General features: G+C 33.0%; 1 long non-coding RNA gene across 1 annotated transcript in view; it reads left to right on the plus strand.

The window, feature by feature from the left end:
- The window catches only part of LOC131383422 (uncharacterized), a 44,558-nt gene extending 35,874 nt beyond the window's left edge, over positions 1-8,684 (plus strand). Inside the window, exon 4 of the long non-coding RNA XR_009213429.1 lies at positions 8,545-8,684. This is a non-coding gene — a long non-coding RNA (uncharacterized LOC131383422). The remainder of the gene's footprint in view (positions 1-8,544) is intronic.
- Positions 8,685-11,324: the final 2,640 nt, after the last annotated feature.

The raw sequence follows: 11,324 nt of genomic DNA on the forward strand, positions 1-11,324 counted from the left end.
CATCCTTCAGAAAGCATCGGAATGCATTACAGTGTATGAATGCCAATAAGAACAAAAGATACACCTAACACTTGACAGGTAGGTTATTTCTCATATTCCTCTTTCATGATTTTGAAGCAGAAGCAAATCTATTCTTTTAAAATGTGGAGTGTGCAATAATTTAAACAGAGTAAGGTATAAATTGAGACAATCATTTTAAAACTCGAGTTTGGAAGACATTTTGTTATGACAGCAAATATACCTGAGGGGATACCATTTCTCCATTTGTGTACTGTTTAGACCATAATTATCTCACAAAGTTCATGCAAAGGTTATAGTGAACCACAATGTTTATAGGGAATTAAAGATCTATTCCACATATTTTTGGAATGGAATATTTTCTATCAATAAATATTTTATGTATCAAAATTTTATTTGCATATTACTGCATTAGCCCGTCTTTGGAAATTTTATTTAGCATGATATACAAATTTCATGCATTTCTTATTTTACAGAGCAAGGGTAGCAATTTAAAATATTTCTCATATCACTAAAATGACATTTAAATTGTTAACTGAGATACAACTCAGTTATTTTATTATAATTATGTATTAATTGGACTCTTTTTACTTTTAAAATCAAGTATTCAATTTCTCAAAATGATTTTAAGATATGCACACTATCTGAATATGTAATGTGTGGTATTGTTACTCCATGTTTAATATTATTGTTTAAGATATGACGTACTCTGCAATTCTACAAGATTTCAGTGTAGGATTTGATGGTTCTTTAGTATAAATCATATTTACATTTGACACTAACCAAGACGTACGATGGACAAATACAATGTTATGGTTATACAAAAGATTATACAGTGATAAAATACTATGCCAAATATTTTAAATGCTGCAAAATATATATTGGGAAAGAAGGATGAACTTGTGTCTTCTCCATTTTGTACTGGAAGGCAAGTTAGAGGTTCTGTGTGGTATAGAGAACGTAATATTGGACAGCAATAAAAATATATATGGTATAGACATTTCTGCTACTGAAAGTAAATTCCACCTAGGAGAATCAAGATTACTGATCTCAGTTTCCTTGTTTCATCTACAAATGAAAGTGTTATACAAAAATGTCACCAAAGTAGCTTTTAATTTTATCTTTATATGGCTAGATAAGGATTCAAAATAAAAACGATAAATAAATTAAGATAGAATGAAATAATATGGCATCAGTGCTAATAGAAATCTTATTTATAATAAGACATCCAGTGAATGGCAGAAGTTTTTCATGTAGAGTTTACTGTTCACTGTCTTTCATTCATGATGTACTGATTTTCAATTGATTGTTAGAGATAATCCATATGTACACATGTGCTTATACGTATTTCCAAAATTAACTGATATATGTACATGTCAATCAAAATATTTGAGTAACTGTGTGATATGGCTTGGCTGTGTGTCCCCATCAAAATCTCACCTCGAATTGGAATCTCCATGTGTTGAGGGAGGGACCCGTAATCCTAAGGGAGGGAGGTGATTGGATCATGGGGGCAGTTTCCCCCATGCTTTTCTCAGGATAATGAGTGAGTTCTCACAAGATCTGATGGTTTCGTAAGTGTTCGACAGTTCCTCCTTCACACACTGTCCCTTGCCTGCCACCATGTAAGATGTGCCTGCTTCCCTTTCACCATAATTGTATGTTTCCTGAGACCTCTTCAGCCATGCGGATGTGTGAGTCAATTAAACCTCTTTTCTTCATAAATTGCCCAGTCTCAGGTGTTTCTTTATGGCAGAGTGAAACAAACTAATACATAATAGATATTTCCATTGTCCTTTTAACAGCTCTTCTTTCATGTAAATTTTTCTTTAAGCAAAAATTGATGGAAAACACTCTTTACCGTCTCATTAGATTCAACATAAAATATACTATACTATAGAGTATAAAAGGTTGAAGTGAAGACTGTTGAAAACAAGAGTAAATACATTATATACTATATTTTTGAAAAATTAACCAGAGAAAAAGAATCTACCCAATTCATCTTCTATCCCCTGAAATGATACAGTGAGTGTATTAACTTGTCTGTAGATTTGTACAAGGTAATTTGAAATTTCATTTTAATTTGGGGAAAGACTTAGCAATGTAGAAAAAAGAAAGCTAGTTGAAAACAGAATTATTGATTGGGTTTGAGAATTGATTTAGGAGATAGGAAGGTTAGAGAAAAATTTTCAGTGATCAATAATAAATTAAGGGCAATTAGCAAAGGAAGAAGGCTAGAGAAAGAGGCAACATAATATCACATCAGGGAGATTTAATTACTGAGCCTAAAGCAAAACTGCTACTTAGTTAAGAATTCTTGTTAGTAATGAAACTAATTTATCCTTTTTGACCCATTTTCCAGAAAGCCTCTTGATCCAACCTGAATACTAAATCAGGCAATTAGTGTGAAACAAGATATCTAGGTTTCTCAAAGATATTCATTTTATTTTTATAAAATTAGACAAGAAATTCTCCAACATGCCTTTCTGAGAGTTTAGGGCTCAGAAATAAAAATTAAAGGATTTGAATCAACCCAAATATAAATCAAACAAAAATGAAAGGATTCCCAACCCTGTGTTTTACTCTCTACAAATGAAACAGGCTAACCATGGTATTCAACTGGGCAACATTTCCAGTGTCCTATTTCATAGAATATTCTGTTCACATATTCTAATCCTTTTATGCCTCCAAAATATCCCCTTTGGATTCAGTCAACCTATATGTTCATCATTTATTTGTTGCATTTTATTATGTGATGGAGATTGTTTTAAATACTGGTGATAAAGCAATGAGTAAACATAAACAATCCCTACCTGCTGGAAGCAAATTATATTCTTGGGAGGATAACATAAATTAACAAAAGAAATCAGGAAAATGTATGCTATTTTGCACTGTGATAAGTACTGAAGAAAAAAAAAAGCAGACAAGCATGGCAGGTATTGCAATTTTGTATAGGGCAATCAGGGAAGGCCTCTTTTAGGAAGTGGTGTTTAACTAGAGACCTGAGAAAGGCGCATGAGTGAGTTGTGAAGATATCTTGGGGAGACTGTTTCAGGCCAGACAGCAGCAAGTGGCAGGAAGTTGGAGAATGTCACATGTGCTTGAAACAGATATTTACAAAGTAATTTGAACTTAAATTGTAGGAAAGACTTAGCTGAATGGAAATGAAGTAAGCTAGATGAAAACAGAAATTATTGATTGCATTTGAGGAATTAATGTGGGACATTGGACATTTAGGGGGCATTGTGTTTTTGAAGAATAGGGAGGAGGACAGTGCGGCTGGAGCCTGTTGGCCAGTAGGGGCAGTAGCAGAAGATGAATTGGGTAGCTCTTCAGCTTTATTGAGTGCCAACTGAAAAGGAACAAGAGTGGAAGCTATTGCAATAACCCACATAAGAAATGACAATGGCTTGGGGCAGAGTGGTAAACCTGGAGATAGGGAAAAGCGATTCGAGTCTGGATATATTTTTAAGGCACAGCCAAGAGAATTTTCTGCAATATTAGGTGTAAGAAATGGGAGAAATAAGTGAGTCAAAGATGACATCAAGTTTTTAATCTAAGCATCTTACAAAGATGTCTGGCATCCACCAAGATAAGGAAAATTGCTAGGAAAGTGAGGTTTTGAAGGAAGGTGAGGAGTTTGATTTTGGGTGTGTTAACTTCAGAAAGTCTATTAAATATCCAAATGGAGATGTCAAGTAAGCAATTGGGATATATGTATATGGAGTTCAGGAGAAAATGACACAGTTGGAGACAGAAATTTGGGACCATCAGTCTTTAGATTTCTAAAAATGGGTTTGGGTGTGATCACCTAGGGAGTAAAAGGAGATGAAAAACTCATATATTTTCATTTTAATGACTGAGCTGTGGACCACTCTGATGTGCAGAAGCCAGAAAGATGAGAAGACACCAACAAAGAAACTGCTAAAAGGGGGCTAGCAGGTCAAATCTTAGAATCTGTTTTTTTTTAGAGGGTAACTGGTTTCTGAGTTTGAAGCTGAGTTTTTCATGTTTTTTTTTCTCTGTGTCAATGTCATGTTGATATAAATGATATCTTCATTACTAATCCACTCTTGATGTTATATGGAGCCCACAAAAATAAGCATTCTGTTTTTTTCCAAACTGCAAATGGTTATTTTACAGAAAAGCCTGAAAAAATAACCTTAAATAAATTTCCTCAGGATGTAAGAAAGAAAGAGTTTGCACAGATAATTTATTGGTTCTGGATAATCTAGGGAAGCTCTGATTTCAAATATTGTGTTGTCCCTATAAGCTGTCAACATTTCACCAGGACCAGGTGCAGTGACTCAAACCTGTAATCACAGCACTTTGCGAGGCACAGGCGGGAGGATCACTTGAACCCAGGAGTTCAAGTGACAACTCAATGTAGCCTTGGCAACATATGAAAACCTTGTCTTTACAAAAATTTTAAAATTAGCTAGGTGTGATGGTGCTCATCTGTGGTCCCAGCTACTCAGGAGGCTGAGGTGGGAGGCTCGTCTGAGCGGAAGGTTGAGGTTGCAGTGATCTGTGATCATGCCACTGCACTCCAACCTGGGTGACCCTGTCTCAAAATGAGACCCTGTCTCAAAACAAAGAACAAGCAAACAAAAACCATTTCACAGAAATTTCAATATGAAGGTTGCAAAAATGCATTTTCCAAATTTCCTTTCACACCCAGAAGTGACATCAAAGTCTCTTTCAATGTTCAGGGCATTGGTAAAATATACATAAAGTTGTGTTTCCATATATATGAATAATATATTATCAGAATGTATCATTTTACATGGAATAAATGTTCAAATAAATTTGACTGTTTCAGTAAGATTAAATATTCTATGTTTAGTTTACTCTCTGTATCACACACACACACACACACACACACACACTATGCAGATTAGGTTGAGGAAAAAATTAACTCTATTGGGGAAATGAAATAGTCAAAAATGTATTTGCTTTACTTTTAAAATAAATCCCCAATCTTTTGAAAGATCTATCAGGTAGCATTTGAGTTTTTTTCTCATTTGATGATTATGTAGAAAATAATTAACATTTTTACAATATATTTTTCAAAAAAAAAACAGAATGTAGTAACATAAAGTATTTAATTTTCTTAAAAATCACCATCCTGCCCCATAATTACATTAATGCAATTTCCCATGGCTGCAAATTATTTACACGCTACAAAACAACAAAATAAATGTTTCTATCTTCTACACAATTGGAAATAAGTGCATTATGCACATGTCAAACTGCATGTACATGATTAATTTTAATAATAATTTAGTACTTATTATAAAAAGACCAAATACTAAGTATCATGTTTTATAAGATGAGTAAACTAGGAAGAACTTTACAAAGCAACTAGTGTTTATATTTTCACAGTTTTATGAATGAAAAAACAGAGGCCAGCCTAGATAAAGTTTAGAGCCCAATTTTACATAATAGACACAGGTTCTAGATGTCTAGCCATTATTCATTTCATTTTATCAGTGACTTAAAATTCAATCATATTTGAATCCTTAATTATTATGTTTGCATGCAAAACAACTTTAAGTTGCCTTCCAAAATAAAAGTCTTGATTATATAAAAGATACATTTGTATTTAATACACTTTTAAAATTTTAGAGCGATTTTAGATTTTTTTTTAATTGTAACAATAGTACTGGGTTCCAGTATACCATTCACCCAATTCTCCTCAATGTCTGTATTTTCTATTATCATGACATATTTGTCAAAACTGGTCAAATAACAGTTTACATTATTATAAACTAAACTCCATATTGTTTGGATTTCATTTGTTTTCTGACTGTGCCAGGATCCAATCCAGAATACCACATTGCATTTAACCATTGTCTCTTCATTTTTCATGACCTGCACAGTTTTGAAGATTACAGGTACTCTTCTCTATCACATCATTTTCAAGGGAATATATGCAACAAATAAATATGATTAATCACTCATGATGTTTAAATTGTTCACTTGGTTAAAATAGCTCCACTCTAAAATTACTTTTCTCTCCCTTTGTACACTTTATTAGTTGAAAACGTGCCACTAAGTCCTGCTCCTCCTTCCGGAGAGTAAAGCAGTAATTATTTAATGTCCTCTTATATATTTAATAACTTATTATATAAATGTGTTCTCATGCATATTTATTTTACACTTTGAATTATAATCCCAAGATACTTGACTTACTTTTTGTCTCTAATTGTCCCCACTGTGGCCACTAGGAGTCATTTCAGGTTGGCTTCTGTGCCTCATTGATGTGCCTCAGTCCTTTCATGTTTTGAGTGCTTCCTTGCTTTCTGGTACTACAAGATGCAACAGTGTCATTTTATATTCTCCTGTCCCACTATAGAATCAGACCTTTGTGCAAAAAGCCCTGATTCCCTTTATTTGAGAATGCAATTTAGAAACTCCTATCAAAGTTCAGAGTATGCTCATTGAGACAGAGGTGCCACTTGTGAACTGAGCTAGCAAATCTACATATGTATACTCACCCATGTTTACATGCACACATAGATACACATATATAGATATTATTATTCCCATATCTATGTATCTGTGTTCCTATTAAGCTATAGATGAGCTCATACTGATGTTTCTAATTCTACCAGTGCCACACAGTTCTTTCCAGTCTACCCAAGTATTTGTCACTCCTAAGGTGAGTTCCGAGAGTCACTAATGTCTCTAAACCATCTCCAGTGGAATAGGGCAGCCATTCTTGTTTATTCATCATATTTTAGTGGCTATACTTTGCTCTGATTTATATGAGTAGTTAGTTTCTATGACAAAAACATTTATTAAGCATCTAAAAATACTGATCCACCAATAGCACGTTATCAAAATGTGTTACTAGCCAATTGGATGCATTATTAGAAAATTAAAATCACCTATACTGAGAGATCAAGCTTGTATGACAGCTAATTTTACTTTCTGAAAATAGTTAAGCATTAGTATATTCATGTATGGATGTTTAGTCATGGGCAATTATCAGATGAAGTGAAGCATTTGAATGTATACCAGCCATTTTCAAAACATTTGAGAATAGTATTTTTTCCGTAGTATTTTCTCCATTTGTAATATTGGGAGAAAAAATTTGCTTAAAAATTATTTTATAAGTTTCACAGAAAATGAAATTGACAATGAAAGAGAAGATATTGGCACAGTACATGGTGAATGGACAGAACATAATACATTTTTATTGCAAACTATCAATTCTAGTTAATGATAACTACTATTTAATAGAAAGTACTGCACATTCTCCCTATAATTCATACGGCAGACAATTTATTTCAAATGCTACCTTGCCTCACACATACTTTATCTCATCATTAGAAGAAGGTATAACTGTTATACAAAAATATAAAATTGCTTTTATTGAGATGCATATGGACCATTTTCCACTCCAAATTGATTTGCTTTTTGGCCACATAGTTTGGCATAAAGGAATAACAAAAAGTAATGTGTATATATTTTTTGGATTATGTGCTGCAGAAGATCATGGCAGGAACTTGATGATAATAATTTTATAGTTCTGAGAATAGACAAAAGAAGAAAATTGCAGACATGTCTAATTTACAGAGCCAAGTGTTATTTTGCAGGATTGTCTCATTCTGCCTATATATAGGTTCTTCGTGGGGATTCCAGCATGACATTCTTTTATTCATTTATATATCATTCTATATATCATTTATATAATTCTAGCCATATTAATCTTTAATAGTATCCTGATTATACTGAAAATAAGTCAATGTGACTGGAGAACTTACATGTTGGGAGTTGAACTCAGTTAACACATATGAAATTAAATAATATTAGTTCTTATTTATTAAGTTGAGAGTTCAATTAGATCTTCAGGACAGGCTTATGCTATGAGACCTTAAATTGAGATCATTCTGACTTTCCATAACTGTTTTTCCTTGTACAGAATCTAAGGTGGATCTGTAATAGCAAACATTACTCTATAATAAGTGTTATTCAATTAATGTTATAGTCACTAGCTTAGACATAAGTAACATCAGGGATGATTTATAATCAGTATTGAGCTAAAATGTATTTCCTTTTCAGCTCAGTCCTTCGTCTGCATTCCATGAATTCTTTGCTTTCGTATAAATCATTCATTTTCTACTTCAAAAAACCATGGTGAAATTGAAGTCATTTGAATAAGTTTCACTATGTTTTAAATCTAGTCACTTAAAGAATATGTTTTTTATTTTCCCCTCTACATTTATCCAGTACTCATGAATACAAATATTTGTAATGATAACCAAAATCTGATCTCATTTCCTTCTGAGGATCTTCTCATTTCATTGTGTGCAAAGATGAGACTCAACGAATATGTTTTTATCAGTATCTGTATAAGCATCCCACCCAATTTTAGGTGAAAACTGAGGTTGAAAGCCAGTCACCCATAAAATATATCTGTTTATACTAGAACTGAACTAGTATAAACAGATATATATTTATGTCTAAGTGCTCATTGCTTTGCAAAATATATTCTTACCATTTATTTATTTTTCACAGCTGGTTGAATCTTGAACTACACTGCATGCCTTCCCACTAAGGTGCCCATTTTATAAACTCCTCTTTGAAACTTGAAGAATGCTCCCACCTGCTGAATAAAATATGAATGGAGATTAAAAACTTATGATGAAAGAAGTAAATGTTTATGAATAAAAATCCTTAGGTGTATGAGAAAAAATACTATACATGTATATTAAAACACTTTCTTTTCACTAAATGTACATTGTATTTTAACCAAAAAAGTTAGTTCTGTCACTAGCTATATATAAATTTAAAAGGTTTCAAAGAAATATTTGTTCAACATTGTAAATATAACTGTAGGGAAGTTCAGAATTACCCTCTGAAAGTTCACTAATTGAGTCCACTTTAATTGACAATAGACAGATGAACAGGAGAAAAGGCATACAAACTTATTACTGTGCAAGCACATAAGAACCACAAAAAGCATAAAACTCAAAGAAGGGCCAGATGGTTGAACCTTAAATACACTCTTCAAGAGGGAAGAGCAGGATCTGACAATTCTACAAGAATAGTAAATTTGTTTTGCTTTGCTTTGTTTTGTTTTTTTGAGATGGAGTCTTGCTCTGTTGCCCAGGCTGGAGTACAGTGCCACGATCTCAGCTCACTGCAACCTCCATCTCCTGGGTTCAAGTGATTCTCCTGCCTCAGCCTCCTGAGTAGCTGGGATTACAGGCATGCACCACCATGCCCAGATAATTTTTGTATTATTAGTAGAGACGGGGTTTCACCATTTTGGTCAGACTTGTCTCGAACTCCTGACCTCGTGATCCACCTGCCTCGGCCTCCCAAAGTGCTGGGATTACAGGCATGAGCCACTGTGCCCAGCCATAGAAATGGTTTTTAGGGGAGATGGATGGGCCTGAGAAACAAACAATAGACTGGACAAGTTTGTGTGTGCTCTGGGTGTGGTGTCCACTCCAGTCTTCCTTCCTATGATATACATCAATTTTCCCTGGTTGATAAGATATCTGGGGAAAGGATTTATGACAATTGCATATCTTCTGGACAATCTGGCCTTTAGGTAGATAAGGGAACTTCAGAAAAAGCCTTCCTTGGTTTTGCTGCTCCCCAGGTGATCTCCTGGGGTTTAAAGTCCAAAATCACGTATTTTAGAGGTTGCTTCCTGAGCCCCAGCATAACAAAATCTTGTCTTATTACTGGGTCCAGGTATGACTATTAACTTCACATTCTTGCAAAGATTCAGAGGATGTGGAAAGGGAATGTTAGAAAGGTGGACACTTGACACACGCAAAACATGTAATAGAGGGAAATAGCCAAAGATATTTATTTCTTAAGGACAAGTTGGTATGATCTTGGGAGAATTGGAGAAAATGGAAAGTAGTAAATGACAGGAAAATAAAACTAGGTTAAAGTTTAATCTCACACAAAGTTGCTAAAAACAGTTTGATTATTAAATGAAAAGATTTTAAATGCCAATTTTTGAGACTCAAATGTGTTAATTTTCTCATTCTTTTACATAGATTTCTAAGAAAGAATATTATAAAATTAAATCCTTTGAAAACACATTTAGGAAAATTTTACTATATAGGTGATTAATGATTATAACAAATGTTTATTGAAAAATTTAAAATCTATATAATTCTACATGTATAAAATTGGAATCCATAATTCCATTTTATGTCATGTAAACATGAAATAATAAGTCCATTATTACATGTCAAAGATAAATTCAACCAATTTTTTAGTTTATAGTAAAATAATTTTTAAAATTAATAATAAAATATAACATGGTAACAGGGATAATACAAATGACAGAAAAAAGCTAAAATTAAAAGTTTTATTATATGGGATTTGGAGTAGCAAATATTATGAGTAGTAAATTCTGGCTATACACAGTTTCATATGTTAGGATCACTTTTATAGAAAACTAATCCTCGCACTAAAAGTACATGTAATTAATTAAGCCCTCTGTATACAGTCAGACATAATATATTTTACCTCAATTAAATTTAATAAATCAAATTTCTGAAGAAATTTTTGGATTTCATCCAATTGATAAAATTTGTTAGTGTAAAGTCATTTATGACGTCCACTAGTTTTTATTGAAACCTTCATCATGTACTTTCTTCTTCACCTTTGATGACAGTTATTTGGGATCTATGTCTCTCTGTCTCTCTCTCTCTCTCTTTCTCTACCCCTTTGAATAGTTACAAAAAAAAAAGACTTCTATCTTTTAGATTTTCTCTACTGTTCAGTTTCATCTATTCCTGATTTTATATTTATTGTTTCTTCATTTCTTCAGTTAGAAACTTAAATCATTGGTTTAAATTCTAAGTAACTGTTATTATTCTGGTTTTCCTCTTAATGATGATGATGTTTAGCTTAGTTTCTCATCTCCCCAATTCCCTGGCAACCCCCAAATTACTGTTTTAATTTTATATGTCAGAATATGTACTCTAAATAATTTAGACTCTAAATAGTTGAGACTGTCATCCCAATCCCAACATGTGAGTTATTTTCATGGGACCAGCATATGGTTTATTCCCATACAAACAAATACATTCATTTAAGCCAAATTGGTTAATGTATTCCTCAAGCCTTCTAAGAGATTGCTTATTGTTGTCTCCCTGCTTAATCAACTATTGAAAGAGGCATGCTCACTATCCCACTATGTTAGTGAGGTATACATATTTGTAATTCCAACAGGTTGATGAATCAATTTTAGCATTATGATATATTATGTATAAATTGTGATGCTTCTTGCTTTATGTTGTCTTTGATATTTATATAGTTTCAAT

Source organism: Hylobates moloch, unplaced genomic scaffold (assembly GCF_009828535.3).
Source record: "Hylobates moloch isolate HMO894 unplaced genomic scaffold, HMol_V3 SCAFFOLD_5, whole genome shotgun sequence".
Lineage (NCBI taxonomy): Eukaryota > Metazoa > Chordata > Mammalia > Primates > Hylobatidae > Hylobates > Hylobates moloch.